This window comes from Symphalangus syndactylus, chromosome 18 (genome assembly GCF_028878055.3).
Source record: "Symphalangus syndactylus isolate Jambi chromosome 18, NHGRI_mSymSyn1-v2.1_pri, whole genome shotgun sequence".
NCBI classification, from domain to species: domain Eukaryota; kingdom Metazoa; phylum Chordata; class Mammalia; order Primates; family Hylobatidae; genus Symphalangus; species Symphalangus syndactylus.
This window is the reverse complement of record NC_072440.2, coordinates 62,569,140-62,587,240: the sequence shown is the minus strand read 5'-3', so window position 1 is coordinate 62,587,240 and position 18,101 is coordinate 62,569,140. Positions and strand designations below refer to the sequence as shown.

The 18,101-nt window shown below is 54.6% G+C and overlaps 2 protein-coding genes across 2 annotated transcripts in view; one reads left to right on the top strand and one right to left on the bottom strand.

The window, feature by feature from the left end:
- Positions 1–18,101, bottom strand: part of LOC129467502 (aspartate-rich protein 1-like) — a 172,960-nt gene that overhangs the window by 57,890 nt on the left and 96,969 nt on the right. The gene's annotated exons all lie outside the window — the stretch shown is intronic.
- Positions 6,917–18,101, top strand: part of LOC129468552 (low-density lipoprotein receptor-related protein 5-like protein) — a 52,462-nt gene continuing 41,277 nt past the window's right edge. Inside the window, exon 1 of the mRNA XM_055254266.2 lies at positions 6,917–7,136. The gene's annotated coding sequence lies outside the window, so the exon portion shown is untranslated. The remainder of the gene's footprint in view (positions 7,137–18,101) is intronic.

The following is an 18,101-nucleotide window of genomic DNA, read 5'->3' as shown; positions in this document are numbered from 1 at the left end:
TGCTCCCTCTGGAGGCTCTAGGGGAGGCTCCTTCCTACGTCTTCCAACTTCTGGTGGCTCCAGGTGTTCCTTGGCTTGTGGTTGCGTGGCTCCAACCTCTGCTTCATCTTCACATGGCCTTCTCTTCTTCACTCTCCTCTTCTGTCTCAAATCTCTGTATGCTTTTCTTTTCTTTTCTTTTCTTTTACGAGACAGAGTTTCACTTTTGTTGCCCAGGCTTGAGTGCAGTGGCATGATCTCAGCTCACTGCAACCTTTGCCTCCTGGGTTCAAGCAATTCTCCTGCCTCAGCTTCCCGAGTAGCTGGGATTACAGGCACGTGCCACCAAGCTCAGCTAATTTTTGTATTTTTAGTAGAGATGAGGTTTCACCATGTTGGCCAGGCTCATCTCAAACTCATGACCTCAGGTGATCTGCCTGTCTCGGCCTCCCAAAGTGTGGGGATTACAGGCTTGAGCCACAGCACCCAGCCTTTGCTTTTCTTTTCTAAGGACCATTTGTCCTTGGACACAGAGTCCACTTGGATAATCCATCTCAAGATCTTTAACTTAATGACACCTGGGAAGACCCTCTTCCCAACTCGGTTAACATTCACAGGTCCCAGGGATTAGGATGTGGATATATCTTTTTGAAGGCCACTGTTCAATCCACTGTAGGTGTCTTTAAAGCACTTAAAAATGAAAATGAAACCTGAATGTCAACTCCTTCATCTGCAGTGAAAAAATAAGACTGTTCAGTGGACCAGACTTCTTAGCAGTTTTATTTTTCACTGCAGATTATTTTTCACCACTCATGAGGGCCTGCCCAGGGCATTCTCTCCCAGGAGGCAAATTACTGTGGCCAGCCAAATGATCAGGAGGGTCAAAGAAATGGCTACAGAAACAGGGATGGACAATGACTGTCAGAAGGAGGAGAGAAGTGGAGGAGGACAGCTGAGGTGAGTGCCTGGCTCATTTGTCCTCACTCCGTCTCTTGAATCCATGTTAATCACAATTTACATGAATGCAGCGCTTTAAAAGTAAGGTATATGGAGAAACCCCATCTCTACTAAAAACACAACATTAGCTGGGCGTGGTGGCACATGCCTGTAATCCCAGCTACTTGGGAGGCTGAGGCAGGAGAATCACTTGAACCTGGGAGGCAGAGGCTGTGGTGAGCCAAGATCGCGCCATTGCACTCCAGCCTGGGCAACAAGAACAAAACTCTGTCTCAAAAAAAAAAAAAAAAAAAAAAAAAGTAAGGTATAATGGCTCATGCTTACAATGCCAACACTGTGGGAGGCCAGGCCAGGAGGACGGCTTAATCCTAGGAGTTCAAGACCAGCCTGGGCAACATAGTGAGACTCTCCCCTCATCTCTATAAAAAGTTAAAAAAATTTTTTTTTAAGTGCTAGGGTTACAGGCCTTTTTTAAGTGGTAGGATTACAGACCAGGTGGGGTGGCTCCCTAGCACTTTGGGAGGCCGAGGAAGGTAGATTGCTTAAACCTAAGAGTTCAAGACCAGCCTGGGCAACATAGTGAAACCCCATCTCTACAAAAATACAAAAATATTAGCCGGGTGTACTAGCACACGCCTGTAGTACCAGCTACTTGAGAGACTGAAGTGTGAGGATCGCCTAAGTTCAGGGAGGTTGAGGCTGCAGTGAGCCAAGAGTACACCACTGCACTCCAGCCTGGGTGAAAGAGTGAAACCTTGTCTCAAAAGAAAAAATTAGCCAGGTGTGGTGGTGCATGACTGTAGTTCCAGCTACTTGGGAGGCTGTGGTAGGAGGATCACTTGAGCCTAGGAGGTTAAGGCTGTAGTGAGCCATGATCACACCAGTGCACTCCAGACTAGGTGAGACAGCTAGACATTGTCTCAAAATAAATGAAAAATAAAAGTAAGGTAGAAAGAGTATTTTTCAAAGTCTTATTGGAGGTTCACATTAGCACTGAGAGATAAGAAATAGAGCAGGTATCGGTCGGGCGCGGTGGCTCACGCCTATAATCCCAGCACTTTGGGAGGCCGAGGCGGGCAGATCACGAGGTCAGGGGTTTGAGACCAGCCTGACCAACATGGTGAAACCGCGTCTCTACTAAAAATACAAAAATTAGCTGGGCGTGATGGCGGGTGCCTGTAATCCCGGCTACTCAGGAGGCTGAGGCAGGAGAATTGCTTGAAACTGGGAGGCGGAGGTTGCAGTGAGCCGAGATCGCACCACTGCACTCCAGACTGGGTGACAGAGCGAGACTCTGTCTCAAAAAAAAAAAAAAAAAAAGAAGAAATAGAGCAGATATCATGATTCCCATTTTTTAAATGCAGAAACTGAGGCCCAGAGAGCTGAATCCAGCCTGTGTCCTTCACACCCCAGCTGGCTCATAGAAACCATGCCCTGTTATCAACCAAGCCCTCCGGAGCCCAGCACCATGGGCCAATGGTGGCCTTCCCTCGCCTGCTCCTGGGGCAAGTTGCTGGGAGGTATTGCCTGTCTGGGGGGAGAGGTCTACAGGGGCCTGAGGGATGGGCCTGGCAATGGGCAGTCCCACTGGGACCTCCTCCGGTGCTGCCCTCAGGAAGATGTTGTGGCTCCAAAAGCCCCAGGGGCACCTCAGACCACAGCAGTCAGTCTGGCCGGGTTGGGAGGGGCTCTTGTGCCTGGTGTAACTTCACAGAGCCAGCACATTCCAGTCTGGGAGGGAAACCAAAGGCACTTTGCCCAAGTGTCACAGAGCTTGAAACAGCATCCTCCGATGGGTCCCTGTCCCCAGAAGCAATGAGACTGGACAGGTGCTGAGCCCTTGTTACTTGATTGGGACGGACTTGCATCTGAGGAATAAACTGAGAGTGAACCTTTCCAAATTTGAGGCCTAAGAAAAATTTGGTGTCCTGATGAGCTGTGACAGGCAACCGTCTGGGGAAGTGGAAGCTTAGCACATCCTCTGGTTACTTATTACATTACTGAAGGGTCTAAAAATGACGTCCTTGGGGTGTCAGAATCCTGCAGAATAAAATACTGATAAGTTTTAATTCATTCTTTGCAAATGAATTTTCTCAAGGCTCTGGTTGGAGTCAGGCACCCTGGGACCTTGCAGTAGCGTGCTTTGGGCCCCAGACCACAGCCCCTTTCTTTTTTTTTTTTGAGACGGAGTCTTGCTCTGTCACCCAGGCTGGAGTGCAGTGGTGCAATCTCGGCTCACCACAACCTCCACCTCCTGGGTTCACGCCATTCTCCTGCCTCAGCCTCCCGAGTAGCTGGGACTCCAGGCGCCCGCCAACACACCCGGCTAATTTTTTTTGTATTTTCAGTAGAGACGGGGTTTCACCGTGTTAGCCAGGATGGTCTCGATCTCCTGACCTCGTGATCCTCCCGCCTCGGCCTCCCAAAGTGCTGGGATTACAGGCTTGAGCCACCTCGCCCGGCATCCCCCTTTCTTGTTTCTTTTTTGAGACGGAGTCTTGCTCTCTCTCCCAGGGTGGAGTCTAGTGGCACAATCTCGGCTCACTGCAACCTCTGCCTCCCGGGTTCTAGCAATTTTCCTGCCTCAACCTCCCAAGTAGCTGTGATTACGTGTCTGCCACCACGCCCAGCTAATTTTTTGTATTTTTAGTACAGATGGGGTTTCACTGTGTTTCCTAGGCTGGTCTCGAACTCCCGACCTCATGATCCGCCCTCCTTGGCCTCCCAAAGTGTTGGGAATACAGGCGTGAGCCACTTCACCCGGCCCATAGCCCCTTTACTCTCTGGAAGTCTCTGATGACCTCTTCATGATGCTTTTTTTTTTTTTTTTTTTTTTTTGAGATGGAGTTTTGCTCTGTCGCTCAAGCTGAAGTGCAGTGGTGGGATCTCGGCTCACTGCAAGCTCCGTGTCCCAGGTTCATGCCATTCTCCTGCCTCAGCCTCCCAAGTAGCTGGGACTACAGGCGCCTGCCGCCACGCCCGGCTAATTTTTTGTATTTTTAGTAGAGATGGGGTTTTACTGTGTTAGCCAGGATCATCTTGATCTTCTGACCTTGTGATCTGCCCGCCTCGGCCTCCCAAAGTGCTGGGATTATAGGTGTGAGCCACCGTGCCTAGGCTTTTTTTTTTTTTTTTTAATATTCTTGGTACATTTTCTATGCAATCATTTAAATAACCAGCCAGTAGAGTCTTCAGATTTTCTGTATCGCTTCCCAAATTTAGAAACCTGACTTGGATTTTGGACCAGTTGTAGGCCATCCTCTGCCCCCTTCCCTTGATTCCTGCATCCAGAGCCCTAAGCAGGCCCCATCCACTTTAGTCCAAGCTGCTACCGTTGTACCCACCTGCTGGCCAGGCCCCCACAGGGCCTCTTTCCCCCTGACAGTCTCATCCCCACTCAGCAGCCAGAGTGCCCTCTTTATAAATGTAGATTGGATCCTTTCACTGTATTTGTTCATCCAACAAACATTTACTGAGCACCTACTGTGTGCCAGGCCCTGGTACAGGCACAGGAAACACATCAGGAAACAAAACTACACTGTCTGCTCTCCTGGGGCTTCCTTGCTAGTGGAGGGAATAAAGATATGTAAACATGTAATGAGTCAGGTAGTGATGAGTGTAAAGGAGAAAAAGTAAATCAGAGAAATGGAGCAGAAACTGCTGGCAAGAGTGGGCAGTGGGGGGGTATGATTTGCAATTTTCAATACGGGTGGTCAGGCCTGACTGAGGAGCTGAAGAGGTAAGAGAGTAAGCCATGTGGCTAAGTGGAGTGAAAGAGTTGAAGCAGAAAAGGTGGGAGGATCACCAGGCATGATGGTCCCTGTCTGTAGTCCTAAGTACTAGAGCCGGGCACAGCAGCTCATGCCTGTCATCCCAGTACTTTGGGAGGCCAAGGCAGGTGGATCACCTGAGGTCACGAGTTGAAGACCAGCCAGACCAAGATGGTGAAACCCTGTCTCTACTAAAAGTACAAAAATGAGCCAGGCGTGGTGGCGCATGCCTGTAATCCCAGCTACTTGGGAGGCTGAGGCAGGAGAATCGCTTGGACCTGGGAGGCAGAGGTTGCAGTGAGCCAAGATTGTGGCATTGCACTCCAGCCTGGGCAACAGAGTGAGATTCCATCTCAAACAAAACAAAACAAAACAATGAAAACTAACTACTCGAGAGGCTGAGGTGGGAGGATTGAATGAGCTCAGGAGTTCGAGTTGCAGTGAACTAAGATCACACCACTACACTCTAGCCTGGGTGACAGAGCAAGACCCTGTCTCACAAAAATAAAAAAAAGTTGCAGCAGAGAACAGCAAGTGCAAAGCCCCTGAGGCAGGAGTGTGCCTAGTGTGTTTGAGAACCCACAGGGATGCCACCGTGGCTGGAACAGGGTGAGGTGGGGAGGGAGAGTGGCTAAGGAGGCTGAGAGGTCAGGAAACAAGTGTGGCCAGAGCCAGCCCTGAAGGTGCCCGAGGCCCTTGTTTCTCTCCTGAGATGGCGGCCCTCACAAACCCTGGAGCTTCCCTGGCTGCTGTGAGGTCAGGCGGAAGGGGGTCGAGGTAGAGGTGGACACAGGGTGCAAGAAGGGAAAGGATTTTTGCTGCTTAAATCCTAGCCTGTCTTTCTATTGATGGTGGGGTACATTCTCAATTCCTCTTCCCTGCCTGAGGTCTGACATGTGCTGGCCCCAGCTGGCCTCTTCCTTCCCCCAGCTCCACCTTCCACCCCCCAGCTCCAGCTCGTGGCCTGATGTGGTTCCTCCTCCCAGTCCATTAACCACGCTGGCCCCTGCCGCAGGGCCTCCTCCATTGATGTGTGCTCTTCCTGAACCGCCCTTCCGCCGGACAGCTGCTCCTTGGTGGCAGCTCAAAGTGTCCTTCCTTCCCTAAGCCAGTTTCCCAACACTGCAGCCCAACACCCTTCATTTCTCATGACATTCTTCATGTTGTGTCAATGGGGCTTTTGTTGTTTTAATTTTCTGTCTTCTTGTTTTTGTTGGTCTCCCTTCCTAGAATTTAAACCCCATGAGGGCAGAGGCGTTCAGCCTGATGCCAGCCTGGCAAATTTGTCACAAATCTGGAGGAACGCACACGTTCACGAGCACCCAGTTCTCTGAGGTATTGCAAGCCCCCTCTGAACCTGCAAGGTAGCCATTGCTGTCCCCACTTTACAAGGGAGGAAGGAGTGCCCGGAGAGGTTCTATTTAGACTCGCCAAGGGCACAGTCGTTCTAGAAAGTAGCAGATCGGGAGTCTGAACTTGGGCTTGCTGGTTCCAGAGCCCCTTCTGTGCCCCTTCCAGGCTGTGCCTGGGTGAGATTCTTCCCCTCCCAGCACCTCTTCTTCCTGGAGGGTTCAGTGGCTGAGCTGACACCGGTGGGCAAGAGGCCCTGTCCTGCTTGTTGAAGGACTCAAAGGTGGCGTCTGGGAGCCTGGCGGGACTTTCTCCCTGTCAGCCTAGAGGCACTTTTAGAGGAGCGTGTCTGTTTCGCAGTCTTCGTGTCTCATAATTCATAATTAAGGTAGAGGATACACATTTAGTTTAAAGTAAAACTTCAAACCCACCTCTACTCTCAGCTGGCCAGCTTCATGCAGTTCTCTCCCTGTTCCCTCCTCTGCCCTCCACAGGTGAGAACAAGTGTCGGGGCAGCACCGTGGGGCCCCAGGCTTCCTGCCCTGAAACTGCCTCGCTGTGTGCCCTTGGACAACCCCGCCCCACCCGTGCCTCAGTTTCCCCACTCATAGAGGCTCCACAGGTAACACACCTGGCTCCTGGCCCCGATCGGCCGCCGGGCCCCGCGGGGCGGAAACCCCGCGCCCCAGCCCCGCGCCCAGCCTCCCGGCGGCGCCCCCAGGGCAGGGCGGGGAGCGCGGGGAGGGGCCGCGGGGACCCGGGCCGCTGGGGTGGTCGGGCCCGCCTGGCCGCCGGCCGGCTCCCGGGGGCGCGGGCGGCTGCGCCGGCGGGGGGCGGAGACGCGGCGCTGCTTCCGCTCACGCGCGCCTTGCTCCCTCCTCCCAGTCGTCCTGGCCGCGGCGCCCAACGGGGAAGACGGAGATTCCAGGAGACGCGCCAGGAACCGCCGCCGCCGCGCCATGGCGCCCGAGTGAGCGCGGCGCCGGCCAGTCCGGCCGCTGGACAACATGGAGGCAGCGCCGCCCGGGCAGCAGTGGCCGCTGCTGCTGGCGCTGTGCGGCTGCCCGGCCCCCGCCGCAGGTAGGTGGGCGCGGGCCGACCCGGGACCGCAGGCTGCTCGTACAATGGCCCGGGCGGCCGGGCGGCCGGGCGACTAAGTGCGCGAGCGCCACCGCCGCCTCGGAAGCGAGTTGGGGGGAGTTGGGGGCGAGTTGGGGCACGCACCGGGGATCCCCCCGCCGTCCCCGGCGTCCCCGCCCGTGCCGTCCCCGGGGACGCCGCGTCCCGGGCCGGTGAGGAGGGCGCGCGGGCGGCGCCGGCGGGTCCTCACCTGCCCGCGCCCGCGGGAAGTCAGGAGCCGAGCCCTCGCTGGGCCTGTGTGGCCCGGGCCGAACACCAAGTTGGGACTTGGGGCCCGGGGGAGCGGGTTCGCGAGTCTGTTTCCAGCGGCCGCGCGGCCGGCCCGCGTGCTCCGAGGACGGGCTGAGGTTGCAGCGAGAAAGTTCTGAGCCCGGGTGCGGGGCTGCCTGGCCGGTGGCGCTGCCCTTGTGAGCTGTGGCTGTGGGTTTCTAAGCGGACTAACACCTGCCAGGTGCCGGGGCGACCCGAATGTCCCTTCTGGCCGCCGGGGTCCCAGATGGTGTCCCTCCCCGGTGACATGGTCCCAGAGCGCGGGGCAGTAGGGGAGGCAGGTTCGTGCCTCAGTTGTACACTCCCGTGGGGAGAGGGTAGAGCCGGGGAACTTTGTCTCCAACTTTTGGTGTTTCCCAAGGGGTGGAGTTGAGGTCAGGAGGACTCAGGAGACTTAAGCAGTTGTAAAACGCTACACATGTTCTTTTAATTTGGAGATGGCCATGTGGTTTTTGAAGCAAGCCTCTTGCTACCTAAATCATTCTCTTCGGATGTGCGTGTTTTGCTTTTCTGGAGTATGGCCAGCCAAGTGGCACGGCCGCAAGTGCCTATGCACCCCTGGGCTCCTGTTCTGTTTGTGGCAGTTTAGCGGGAAGGACCTCGGGCTCCTTTGTCTGTGCCTCCTTAAGGCAAAACAGCTGTCTCCCTGAATATTTCCAGTGTGGATGGTGCAGGGGGGTGGCCGCGTAGTCAGTTCCCCCGGGCTCTTCTGGAGGTGTAGGGGCAGCGGGGAACAGGAGGAGCTTGGCCTTTGTTTCAAGTTCTCCTGCCTCTGACCCAAACCTAGAGATTCTGTGGACAGTTTCACCCCAAATTTGCCTCTCTCAGGAGCGTGTTTGCATTTTGGGGCCTTGTCTGGAGCTAGCAAAACAAGGTGAAGACAAAACAGCGACAGTATCTGGGGAGTACAGGCCAGCACCGCTCCTTTTTCTGGAAATGCCTGGGTTAAGGAGGCAAAAGGGGTTTTGAGGAAGCTGTTTGTTTTAAAGGGGGGGTTTCTAGGCCGACCACGTTGCCTTTCACCTCATTGCAGTTTTGGGTTTTGTGCACGTTTTGGGTGATGTTACTGGAATCAAATGTCTGTCGTCCATGTGGTTCGAGCTCCTAAGGAGAAAGAATTACAGCTGTAGAGTTCAGTTGTGTGTGAGGCAAAAATAGAGTTCACTATTTTAACATTAGGCAGCAAGGCCTGGGAGCCCCAGCAAATGTGGTGATGATCCAGTCCTAAAATAAAAGGAAAGGGAGGAATCTTTCTGCAGAACGGTTTTGATGTTATGTCCCTGATTTTCTGTGTGAGATACCTGCCTCGGACCTCAGCAAAGCCAGTAAGTGGGCAGCTAATTATTTCTCCTGATTGCTTCCTGTTGCAACTGGAAGCTGTGAACCCACGGAAATGGCTTTGTTCTAGTGGTCCCAGTGCTGAGAAACCTCCCCAGCTTCCAAGCCCTAGGCCTCTCTCCTCGGGGCCCAAGTGCTTATTCCAGGACCCGCCTGTCTAGGCACTCCCTTTCCCCCTGGAAATTCCTGCTGTAGATGCCCAAGGCCAAGGCCAGCAGGGCTGAGTGGGGTTAACTAAGTGCTGCATGGGGCGCCCTGAGAGAGTCCCCTCTAAAGCAGGGCCCCTTGCGTTTAACTCCCCTTGTTCAGTTCCAAGAAATTCCCCGGTGAACCCGATCTGACATTTGTTCAGCACTTTTCTGGGGAGATCCACCTCGTGCTTCCTGTCGTTTTTGGAATCCGTTTAATTTCAGCGGCACTGTGTCACTGCTCAGGCATTTAGTAGAACTCACACACAGGGATGGGGGTGAGGTTGCAGGCAGATGAGGCCTCCGAGTTGCTTTCTCCCTTGCAGCAACGAGTTGCAGGGCTGAGAGGGGGCTTGGGGGTCAGACCCACCTGGATTTACATGCTCAGTAGCTGTTTGACTTCAGGCACCATACCTAGTTTCTGTCCTCTTGCCCCGCTCCTCTCCCAGGCCTTGGGGAGCCCTTAGTGCCCTGTGTGAGACCTTTAGCCCCATCCCTGGCCCAGGATGGGGACTGGCAGCGGCAGTGCTGCAGTGGCAGTTGTGTGTAGGAGTCCTTGATCTTTCTGGCCCTGGCCGGTCTAGAGGCTGTTATTACAATAGTCTGTGTGACCTTCGACATCCAGTCCACTGACCACCTCACTCACTCACTGCTGCAGCCCTGGGGGGCAGGAGTAGTTAGCACTGTGGACAGAGCCCCTGTGTCCAGGGTCTGATCCCAGCCTGGCCGCTTGTTGTGCTGGGAAGCATTGAGAAGCTGACGCTACCTTTGTGTGCCTCAGTTTTCTCACCTGTAAAATCGGGATAAGAATCCTTCCTACCATGAATTCAGTGAGTTAACGTGCACCTGGCCCAGTATAATGCCGTTGCTGTTTCGCCTTGGTGTCTGCTACTGTGTGAAGTGCTGGGGTTAAATGCGATAGAATGGCAAATAAGGCCCCTCCGCCGTAGGCAGGGCTTATCGTGTGGAGGGGAGGACAGGGAAACAAGCTGTGCAGCTATGCAGAGGTGGGCCCAGGGGTGCTCCTTCACCCTCGGGGCATCCTGTGAGAGGTCCTTAGAGGCCAGATCATGCTGTGGAGTCTCATTGTGATCCAGAAGGCAGTAGAAGCTACTGGAAGGCTTTAGGCAGGAGTGATAGGAAATGAAAGCTGAAGTCAGACCTTTCCTAGGTGAAAAGTGCCGAGTTGATCTTTTTTTTTAATTGAGGTGAAACTTACATGATATAAAATTATACAAGGCAGGCATTTAGTACATTCACAGTGTTTACAACCATCACTTCTATGAAGTTATAAGAGATTTCCATCACCCCAAAGTAAAACCCATACCCATTACACAGTGACTTCCCGTTCCCTCTCCCCCGACCCCCTGATGAGCACCAGTCTGCTTTCTGCCTCTATGGCTCTGCCTGTTCTGTGCATTTTGTATGAAGGGAATCATACAATACGTCGTCGTTTTTCGTGGCTGACTTCCTTGGTTACTGTAATGTTTTCAGGGGTCATCCAAGTAGTACCAGGTATGGGTGTTTCAGCCTTTTTTTTTTTTTTTTTGAGATGGAGTCTTGCTCTGTTGCCTAGGCTGGAGTGCAGTGGCACGATCTCGGCTCACTGCAACTTCTGCCTCCTGGGTTTAAGTGATTCTCCTGCCTCAGCCTCCCAAGTAGCTTGGATTACTAATGGGTGCCCACCACCACACCCGGCTAATTTTTGTATTTTTAGTAGAGATGGGGTTTCACCATGTTGGCAAGGCTGGTCTTGAACTCCTGACCTCAAGTGAGCTGCCGGCGTCGGCCTCCCAAAGTGCTGGGATTACAGGTGTGAGCCACTGTGCCCGGCCTATTTCAGCCCTTTTTGTGGCTGAATAATATTCCGTTGTGTGGAGGGATCACATTTTTTTTTTTTTTTTTTTTTTGAGACGGAGTCTCGCTCTGTCGCCCAGGCTGGAGTGCAGTGGCGCAATCTCGGCTCACTGCAAGCTCCGCCTCCCGGGTTCACGCCATTCTCCTGCCTCAGCCTCTCCGAGTAGCTGGGACTACAGGCGCCCGCCACCACGCCCGGCTAATTTTTTGTATTTTTAGTAGAGACGGGGTTTCACCATGGTCTCGATCTACTGACCTCGTGATCCGCCTGCCGCGGCTACCCAAAGTGCTGGGATTACAACTGTGAGCCACCGCACCTGGCCAGGGATCACATTATATTTGTCAGTTTATCCACTGATTGGATTGATCTTGGTTGGTTGTGTCTCCCAGCCAGCATGAACAGGGCTCATGCATCCTGGTGGAGGTGGCTGGTGGGAGGATCTGGCCTGAGACTCTCCTGCTGAGGTTCAGGAACCAGCCAGGTGATAGAATGAGCTGGGGAGTCAGTGTTGGCCTCTGAGAGGAGGGGCCTGGGCCCTGAGAGGAGCCCTGGGAGGGCAGAGTGAGGGCCAAGTTTGGGTTACAGAAGCTGTGAGACAGCTGGACATTTGTGGTTTGTGAGGCCTTGGAGACACTTAATGCGCTCTCCAAACAGGGAGTCTGTTGGGGAGGCCCTGGCAGGAGCTGGGGCTGCATCCAGCCCCTTGGCTTGGTGGCCTCGTTCACTTATTTGTTCAGGAAGCAGCCGGGTGTGGGCTCCATGCCAGGCCACCCTGGAGGGCTGTCCTGGGGCAGCGCGACCCAAGTGTGATGGGCGGAGGCGACTGTGGCTTGCTACGAGCTGGCCCCAGGGACCCACCGGCTGGCTCCGGCTGCTCTCTGCATTCTCTTCAGCTCTGGAGAGCTGTGTGCTGGCCCTCAGCCTCAGTTTCCTCATCTGCAAAATTGGGACGATGGTGTCCACCTTGCCGATGCTGGTGGGGTCCCAAGAGCTGGTGTCTGGGGTAAGGGAGCTGGGGGCCAAAAGCTCCTGCCCTGGGGCCCCAGCTGTCCTTTGAAAAGTACCCTGAGGGTGTGACTGAGAGCCAGTCCCCAGCACCCTTGTCCAGATGGGGACCAGGAGGTGGGTGAAGGTATTTGGGGTCTGAGCTCTGTGCTCGTTGCCTCCGAGGGGGCCTAGAGCCCTGAGTTAAGAGCAGAGCCCGGTCGGGCGCAATGGCTCACGCCTGTAATCCCAGCACTTTGGGAGGCCGAGGCAGGCGGATCACAAGGTCAGGAGATGGAGACCATCCTGGCTAACACGGTGAAACCCCGTCTCTACTAAAAATACAAAAAATTAGCCGGGCATGGTGGCAGGCACCTGTAGTCCCAGCTACTCAAGAGGCTGAGGCAGGAGAATGGCGTGAACCCGGGAGGCGGAGCTTGCGGTGAGCCGAGATCGGGCCACTGCACTCCAGCCTGGGGGACAGAGCGAGACTCCGTCTCCAAAAAAAAAAGAAAAGCAGAGCCGGATGCTGGCCCTATCCCTTCTTGCCCCACCTGGTTAAATGGGGGCTGCCTTCCTGGGTTGGGAGTGGGTGGGGACCTGTGCCCCTAAGCCATGCAGAGACATGTGCAGACGGGCCGCTCTTACACATGTGGGTGGCCATCTGTGGTCCCTGCCCATTTCCAAGGCCCTTGTGGTGGTCCCTGTGCTCCAGGTCCAGTCTCTGGTTTCCAGTTTGTCATGGTTTGCCTGTCGCCTTGTAGGGGGCAGTTGACGCTTTGCTGGCCTGGCTTGTGGTGTGCCAGAGCCCGTGGCTGCTGCACGACGGTGCCTCTTGCTCTCACAGTGGCAGGAGCCTCATTTTCTGATTGAGCCTGATGGGCTGGAGGTTCCGCCACAGGGACACTGTTCTCTGTCCCTCGTGCTTGGGGTCTCCTGCCGTGGACCCCCTGGGAGGTTGTCTTGCGGGTGGGGAGATTGTGCTTTCTGGGTATTTTCTTTTTTTTTTTTTTTTTTGAGACGGAGTCTTGCTCTGTCGCCCGGGCTGGAGTGCAGTGGCGCGATCTTGGCTCACTGCAAGCTCCACCTCCTGAGTTCACGCCATTCCTCTGCCTCAGCCTCCTGAGTAGCTGGGACTGCAGGTGCCCGCCACCACGCCCGGCTAACTTTTTGTATTTGTTTTTTTAGTAGAGACAAGGTTTCACTGTGTTAGCCAGGATGGTCTCCATCTCCTGACCTTGTGATCTGCCCGCCTCGGCCTCCCAAAGTACTGGGATTACAGGCGTGAGCCACTGTGCCCGATCGCTTTCTGGGTATTTTCTTATTTGCTCTATTGAAGTGTATTTAATTTAATATGTATATTTGAAACATCTGTTTTTAGTTTGCCTTATTGTAATTTTTTTGGAGATTCAAAATTTTTTTTTTTTTTTTTTTTTTGAGACGGAGTCTTGCTCTGTCCCCCAGGCTGGAGTGCAGTGGTGCGATCTCGGCTCACTGCAAGCTCCGCTTCCCGGGTTCATGCCATTCTCCTGCCTCAGCCTCCTGAGCAGCTGGGACTACAGGTGCCCGCCACCACGCCCGGCTAATTTTTTGTATTTTTAGTAGAGACAGGGTTTCACCATGTTAGCCAAGATGGTCTCGATCTCCTGACTTTGTGATCCGCCCGCCTCGGCCTCCCAAAGTGCTGGGATTACAGGCGTGAGCCATCGTGCCCAGACAAGATTTATTTATTTATTTTTTTTTTGAGGCTTGCTCTGTTGCCCAGTCTGGAGTGCAGTGATACAATCACCGCTCACTGCAGCCTATATACCTCCTGGGCTGAAGCAATCCTCTCACCTCAGCCCACAAGTAGTTGAGACCACAGGTGTGTACCACCACGCCCAGCTGATTTTATTTATTTTTTGTAGAGACAGGGTTTCACTATGTTGCCCAGGCTGGTCTTGAACTCCTGGGCTCAAGTGATCCACCCACCTCAGACTCCCAAAGTGCTGGGATTACAGGCATGAGCCACTGCACCCAGCCTTAATGTAATTTTTCTTGTGGTTAAACTGAAGTGAAGGCTCACGCAAAGAGGAAAGTGGTTTTTAGCCTTTTTGAGGCCTCGAGGGCCCCTTCAAGCATATGATAATGGCTCCTCAAGCATATGAAGGTGCCTGGTGGAGGCGGCATAGGCTCCACTACACCGCGTTGCAAGAATCCAGGACCCCGCAGGGCTCAGAGCCCCGCTCCCTGCCTCCTTGTGGGGCATTGGGGGGCACTCACCTTCTGAGTGCCTCAGTTTCCTTTTTTGTAAAATGGAACCAGCTGATTCCATCTCTATGGCCTCTTCTAGCACAGGGCTTCACGTTTTTCTTCCTTCAGGATCCTGAGGCCTCTGGACCGCTAGGGATTGAGGGTACCCCCAGAAGAGGTGCTGCTTCTGTGCCCTCCCTCGCCCTGCAGCTTCTGGCTCTTTCTTTTTTTTTTTCTGAGACAGGAGCCTCACTCTGTCGCCCAAGCTGGAGTGCAGTGGCACAATCTCGGCTCACTGCAACCTCTGCCTCCCTGGTTCGAGAGATTCTCATGCCTCACTAGCTGGGACTACAGGTGTCCGCCACCACGCCTGAATAATTTTTGTATTTTTAGTAGAGTCGGGGTTTTGCCACGTTTGCCAGGCAGGTCTCGAGCTCCTGACCTCAAGTGATCTGCCTGCCTCGGCCTTCTAAAGTGCTGGGATTACAGGCGTGAGTCACCGTGTCCAGCCTGCCTGGCTAATTTTTAAAAATTTGTTGTAGGCCAGGCGCGGTGGCTCACGCCTGTAATCCCAGCACTTTGGGAGGCCGAGACGGGCGGATCACGAGGTCAGGAGATCGAGACCCTCCTGGCTAACACAGTGAAACCTCGTCTCTACTAAAAATACAAAAAATTAGCCGGGCGCGGTGTCAGGCGCCTGTAGTCCCAGCTACTTGGGAGGCTGAGGCAGGAGAATGGCGTGAACCCGGGAGGCGGAGCTTGCAGTGAGCTGAGGTCGGGCCACTGCACTCCAGCCTGGGCGACAGAGCAAGACTCCATCTCAACAAAAAAAAAAAAAAAAATTTGTTGTAGAGATGGGTGTCTTGCTTTGCTGCCCAGGCTGGTCTTGAACTCCTGGCATCAAGCTATCCTCCCATGTCAGCCTCCCAAAGTGTTGAGATTACAGGCATGAGCCACTGTGCCCAGCCTATTTTATTATTATTATTTAATTTTATTTTTTCTCACTATTGCCCAGGCTGGCCTCCAACTCCTGGGCTTGAAGGATCTTCCTGCCTCAGCCTCCTGAGTAGCTGGGACTGCAGCCATGTGCCACCACACTCTACTTTGTACTTTTTTTTTTTTTTTTTTGAGACGGAGTCTCTCTGTCGCCCAGGCTGGAGTGCAGTGGCATGATCTCGGCTCACTGGAAGCTCCGCCTCCTGGGTTCACCCCATTCTCCTGCCTCAGCCTCCTGAGCAGCTGGGACTACAGGCGCCCGCCACCATGCCCGGCTAATTTTTTTGTATTTTTAGTAGAGATGGGGTTTCACTGTGTTAGCCAGGATGGTCTCGATCTCCTGACCTCAGGTGATCCACCCACGTCGGCCTCCCAAAGTGCTGGGATTACAGGCGTGAGCCACCCCACCTGGCCTGGTGCTTTTTACATTTATTTTGAGACAGAGTCTCACTCTGTTGCCCAGGCTGGAGTGCATTGGTGCCATCACAGCCTACTGCAGCCTCGACCTCTGCCAGGTTCATGTGGTTCTCCTGCCTCAGGCTTCTGAGTAGCAGGGGCTACAGGCACACACCACCATGCCCAGGTAATTTAAAAAAAAACAACTTTTTTTGTAGAGATGGGGTCCCACCATGTTGCCCAGGCTCATTTGGAACTCCTGGGCTCAATCCTCCTGCCTCAGCCGCCCAAAGTGCTGGGATTACAGGCGTGAGCCACTGCGCCTGGCTAATTTGGTACTTTTGAGTTAAAACTATAGAGTAGGTGACTGAGTGATATTTTTAATATGTTCTCAAGAATTTGAACATGAAGAGAGTTTCACTTTCCCGGGTTGTGCCCCTGGGAGTTCTTGCCCTTGCCACCAGGTTGCTGCTCAGGGGGCCCAGGGAGTTTGCTGCAGTGCCGGAGGACTCCCCGCAGCCGCCTGCTCCCTTGGGACACTCATTCAGCTGCTGTGGCCGCTGCCACCCCCAGTCCTTGCCTTGTAGGCTCCACTGCAGCTCTGGTTACAAAGAGCAGCGATCAGGGACTCCTGTCCTGCCACGCAGGGCGCCACGGGCTTGTGGTGGCTTTGGTGCCGTCTGCTGCGTCTGCCTCCTTTAGGGCACGGAGTTCTCCCTCTCAGGAGGGCTGAGCTGCTGGAGCTGTAGTCCTGCCACAGAGTAGTCCCCAGTGCGGCGTTGCCTGTCCCTGTGGAGCAGGTGACTGCCTGGCTGCGGGCGGAACAGCAGGCCATGGCTGTGGTGGTGGTCTGTGACAGCATATCACCCTGTGGGACAGACCCCCGGGACCCAGTGGGCTGGCATAGTGAGAGCTGTGTCCACAGGGGAGGCTCAGAGAGTCTGTGCCCGGTGTGGCCCTGTGTGCTGACCCAGCTGGGCTCTGCCCTGTGTGGCCCCCAGGCTGCCCAGCCTGTCCCCCGAAGGCCTGGGGCAGAGCTCCAGAGAGCCATGGCTAGCCGAGGGCTCATGGATTCTCACCTGCCCCCTGCACCTCAGGAGACACCTGGGCAGCGAACAGCTTGAGGTGTGCAGAGGATGGCTCACGATGGGAGGGAAGGACAACGGGCGCTTTCCATCCCTTTGGCCACCAGTTTTAATTAAAAAAAAAATTTCTATCTATTTTGAAAAGTTTTCTCCTCTTAAGGAAATGACGTTTACTAAGCAACAGCCCCTTCTGCTCATCGTCCAGCCATGCTCCCTGGCAGAGCAGAGGCTGGTGGGATTCCGCCTGTTCCACACCGAGGGGTGCCACTTGGCTTCTTAGTGTCGAAGGCCCTTCTTGGACCCAGTACATCTTTACAGCCCCTTGGGCTGTGGGTCCCTGGGTTGGGCATGACTGACTTGGAGCGTGATGGGAGATCTCCTCCAGGATCCACGCAGGTCTGGCATGCCTCTAGGTGCTAGATGCTGGGCTCCGGGTGGCCTCCTTGCTTTGCTTTTCTCTGAGGGTCCAGGGAGCCCTGCTCAGAGACCCCCCCAGGTGAGCATTTCTCCCTCTGGCCTCCTGTGCCTTGCACAGCCCGGTTCTGACCATAGACCTCCTGCATCAGGGTGGACCGTAGCCCAGGGCGGGACACCACCACACCTATCACCCCCAACCCCTGGAGCTCCCTGACCGAGGCTCCTCCGGGTACTTAACCAGTGATCTGATCTCACCACAGTCAAGGATTAGGGCCTCTCCCGGAGGGCTGGGGTCCAAGGGGATGATGTGTTTTGGGTGGGAAACAGGTTCAGGGATGTCCCCAGCGTTACTGGCTTGTGTGGGCAGAGCAGTATGAAAGGCAGATGGGAGTCCAGAATTGGGATCACGCCATGACCCCGTGATCCGTGAGGTCCTTGAGCAAGAGGGACGCACTCAGTTGAAGTGCCCCCCTCTTGCTTTGTGTAGGTGTGAAGAGGATGGGTGGGCCCTGTTCCGTTCTTGGCTGCCCACAGTATATAAGGCCAGCTTGGTCATCAAGGCATGCTGGAAGGTCACCCCAGGTGGCACAGGTGGCTTGGGGTGTGCTTCTGGACAGCAGCCACTATGCAGCGCTGGCCTCCAAGCAGAAGCTACTGTTTCAAACACCTGAGGTGTCCCCAGCCTCCTTCCCCTACCCTGAGGTTTGCTGGAATAGCTGAGGGGGCAGTGGTGAGCTGCAGGGTTGGGGTCCTGGGGGCTGCAGGCCCCCCTCATCCGTTCCTGCCCAACCTGCTTTTCTGTCTCACTCCTAGCTCTGTGGTCTTGGACAAGCACGTTCACTGCTCCAGGGCTCAGTTTCCCCATCTGTAATAGGGAATGATCTTTGGGCTCCCACAGGATCGTCCTGAGGCTGCAGAGAGGCAGTGTTGAAAAGTGCCTAGCTCAGGGCCTGGCTCAGTGACGGTTAGCTGTTAGGTTTACCATCGCATTGCTATTGTTACTCCATGGTGAGGACCCCCCGGGGACTCTGGACTTGTTTGACTCCGCTGAAAGGCTGCTTGGCTGCAACAATCTCAGCTCTGCATAGCGTGGCCTGTGGGTTGCACTCATGACAGTGTGGAGCCTGTTCAGTCGGTACCA